Below are 3,778 nucleotides of genomic sequence, written 5' to 3'. Positions count from 1 at the left end.
TCTAGGTGGTGTTAACCCTTACCCACCCAGAGTCTGTAGTGATATCAGCCGGTCTAGGTGGTGTTAACCCTTACCCACCCATCAGCCGGTCTAGGTGGTGTTAACCCTTACCCACCCATCAGCCGGTCTAGGTGGTTTTAACCCTTACCCACCCATCAGCCGGTCTAGGTGGTGTTAACCCTTACCCACCCATCAGCCGGTCTAGGTGTGTCTGTGAGGAAGTGATATATTGTTCTCTTTCAGTTCCTTACTCAGCAAATCACACAAACTGTTCAAAGGATGCTGCAAATACATGTTTATTCAGCTCTTTGTTTGTTTACATGTTTATATTTACAACGTGGTTACACACCCTGACAGACACGTTAATTTAAAACATTTTAAAATCAGCATCAAAAAGGAAATTTAAAAATTAAATATTCTAATATTACAACACATTATACCAGGTCAGGTGGACACTCTAGTGAACACATTACTGGAACTTGAGATACAACTGACAGAGAGGGATGGAGGGAGGGAGAGACAGAGAGAGAGAGAGAGAGAGGGAGAGAGAGAGAGACAGAGAGGGAGAGAGACAGAGATGGAGAGAGATGGAGAGAGACAGAGAGGGAGAGAGAGACAGAGAGAGAGAGACAGAGATGGAGAGAGATAGAGAGACAGAGAGAGAGAGAGAGAGAGAGAGGGAAGGAGAGAGAGAGAGAGAGAGAGAGAGAGAGAGAGAGAGAGAGAGACAGATAGAGAGAGAGAGAGAGAGGGAAGGAGAGAGAGGGAAGGAGAGAGAGAGAGAGAGCGAGAGCGAGAGCGAGAGAGAGAGAGAGAGAGAGAGAGAGTTATCATTAATAATTAAATCATTACAAAAAAGTATAGAGATGTATTCACAAACAGTTTTTTTTTGTATTATTTTCTTCCCTTGTCTCCATTCTCTAGTCATGGTCTGTGACCTGGCGGCCTGCCCCTGGCTCTACTGCTGATGATGATGATGGTGATGATGAAGGTGTTTCAAGTACGACAGTCTTATTCCAAGGCGAGGCAGACACACACAGCGCTCATAGAGAGGGGCTGACCACTGTGAAAGACCTCTAGGATTGCATCCTAAATGAAAACCTTATTCCCTATATATAGTGTACAACTTTTGACTCCAGCCCTATAGGGAATAGGGTGCCATTTGGGACATAATACCCTAGAGTTTCTTCTGGAAACTTCAAATTTTCTAAAGGACATCAATGTCCTGGTTGGTTATTGTCCTGTCTCCTCCTCTCCTCTGATTGGTTAGAGAACTGTCAGTCAAGTTGGTTTATTAATACCTGCTTGCTTTAGAACCCGGTACAATCCGGTGTGATCCGGTACGATCCGGTGTGATCCGGCGTGACCCGGTATGATCCGGTGTGATCCGGTGTGATCCGGTGTGATCCGGTACGATCTAGTTTGATCGGTGTGATCCGGTACGATCTGTTTTGTCGGTGTGTGACCTGGTGTGAACCAACAACTGTCTCCAACAGGTCGTCAACTCTCAGAACACAGTCGTCAAAACAGTCGCCGGTTACTATGACAACAACCGAACAGGTTGCCGTGGAGACGTGCAAGAGACACACCTCTCTGCTTCAACCAACCGCCTACTGTTCATTACAATAAGTTATTATAGATCTGCCTCTCTATGTTAAAATATAGATCTGCCTTCTCTATGTTAAAATATAGATCTGCCTCTCTATGTTAAAATATAGATCTGCCTTCTCTATGTTAAAATATAGATCTGCCTCTCTATATTAAAATATAGATCTGCCTTCTCTAATGGCCCCCTATTCTCTATGTTAAAATATAGATCTGGCTCTATAATGGGCCCCTATTCTCTATGTTAAAGTATAGATCTGCCTCTATAATGGCCCCCTATTCTCTATGTTAAAATATAGATCTGGCTCTATAATGGGCCCCTATTCTCTATGTTAAAGTATAGATCTGCCTCTATAATGGCCCCCTATTCTCTATGTTAAAATATAGATCTGGCTCTATAATGGGCCCCTATTCTCTATGTTAAAGTATAGATCTGCCTCTATAATGGCCCCCTATTCTCTATGTTAAAATATAGATCTGCCTCTATAATGGCCCCCTATTCTCTATGTTAAAATATAGATCTGCCTCTATAATGGCCCCCTATTCTCTATGTTAAAATATAGATCTGCCTCTATAATGGCCCCCTATTCTCTATGTTAAAATATAGATCTGCCTCTATAATGGCCTCCTATTCTCTATATTAAAATATAGATCTGCCTCTATAATGGCCCCCTATTCTCTATGTTAAAATATAGATCTGCCTCTATAATGGGCCACTATTCTCTATGTTAAAATATAGATCTGCCTCTATAATGGGCCCCTATTCTCTATGTTAAAGTATAGATCTGCCTCTATAATGGCCCCCTATTCTCTATGTTAAAATATAGATCTGCCTCTATAATGGCCCCCCATTCTCTATGTTAAAATATAGATCTGCCTCTATAATGGCCCCCTATTCTCTATGTTAAAATATAGATCTGCCTCTATAATGGGCCACTATTCTCTATGTTAAAAAATATAGATCTGCCTCTATAATGGCCCCCTATTCTCTATGTTAAAATATAGATCTGCCTCTCTAATGGCCCCCTATTCTCTATGTTAAAATATTAGGGACAGTCTAGAGGGAATGAGGGAAGGAATAGGGGACCATTAGGGACAGTCTAGAGGGAATGGGGGTTTGGGGCCATTAGAGACAGTCTAGAGGGAATGAGGGAAGGAATAGGGGACCATTAGGGACAGTATAGAGGGAATGGGGGTTTGGGGCCATTAGGGACAGTCTAGAGGGAATGAGGGAAGGAATAGGGGGCCATTAGGGACAGTCTAGAGGGAATGAGGGTTTGGGGCCATTAGGGACAGTCTAGAGGGAATGAGGGAAGGAATAGGGGCCCATTAGGGACAGTCTAGAGGGGATGAGGGTTTGGGGCCATTAGGGACAGTCTAGAGGGAATGAGGGAAGGAATAGTGGGCCATTGGGGACAGTCTAGAGGGAATGAGGGAAGGAATAGGGGGCCATTAGGGACAGTCTAGAGGGAATGAGGGTTTGGGGCCATTAGGGACAGTCTAGAGGGAATGAGGGAAGGAATAGTGGGCCATTAGGGACAGTCTAGAGGGAATGAGGGTTTTGGGCCATTAGGGACAGTCTAGAGGGAATGAGGGAAGGAATAGTGGGCCATTAGGGACAGTCTAGAGGGAATGAGGGTTTGGGGCCATTAGGGACAGTCTAGAGGGAATGAGGGAAGGAATAGGGGACCATTAGGGACAGTCTAGAGGGAATGGGGGTTTGGGGCCATTAGGGACAGTCTAGAGGGAATGAGGGAAGGAATAGGGGGCCATTAGGGACAGTATAGAGGGAAGGAGGGTTTGGGGCCATTAGGGACAGTCTAGAGGGAATGAGGGAAGGAATAGGGGGCCATTAGGGACAGTCTAGAGGGAAGGAGGGTTTGGGGCCATTAGGGACAGTCTAGAGGGAATGAGGGTTTGGGGCCATTAGGGACAGTCTAGAGGGAATGAGGGAAGCAGACAGACAGACAGACAGACAGACAGACAGACAGACAGACAGACAGACAGACAGACAGACAGACAGACAGACAGACAGACAGACAGACAGACAGACAGACAGACAGACAGACAGACAGACAGACAGACAGACCTTATGTCTAAATATACTTCATATCTAACTAACATTACATCTGGTATCATTCCAACCCTGTTCGGATGTACTGTAGACTGCAGT

General features: G+C 44.8%; 1 long non-coding RNA gene across 1 annotated transcript in view; it reads right to left on the bottom strand.

Moving 5' to 3' along the window:
* Positions 1–278: 278 nt before the first annotated feature.
* Positions 279–3,778, bottom strand: part of LOC145858681 (uncharacterized) — a 3,816-nt gene continuing 316 nt past the window's right edge. Inside the window, exons 1-2 of the long non-coding RNA XR_014379163.1 lie at positions 1,867–3,778; positions 279–1,671 (exon numbers count right to left, since the gene is read on the bottom strand). The exon at positions 1,867–3,778 is cut by the window's right edge and continues 316 nt beyond it. This is a non-coding gene — a long non-coding RNA (uncharacterized LOC145858681). The remainder of the gene's footprint in view (positions 1,672–1,866) is intronic.

The sequence above is a fragment of the Salmo salar genome, chromosome 10 (assembly GCF_965601325.2).
Source record: "Salmo salar chromosome 10, fSalSal1, whole genome shotgun sequence".
Classification (NCBI taxonomy): domain Eukaryota; kingdom Metazoa; phylum Chordata; class Actinopteri; order Salmoniformes; family Salmonidae; genus Salmo; species Salmo salar.
Note: the sequence above shows the minus strand (reverse complement) of the source record. Positions and strands in the feature narration are given on the sequence as shown.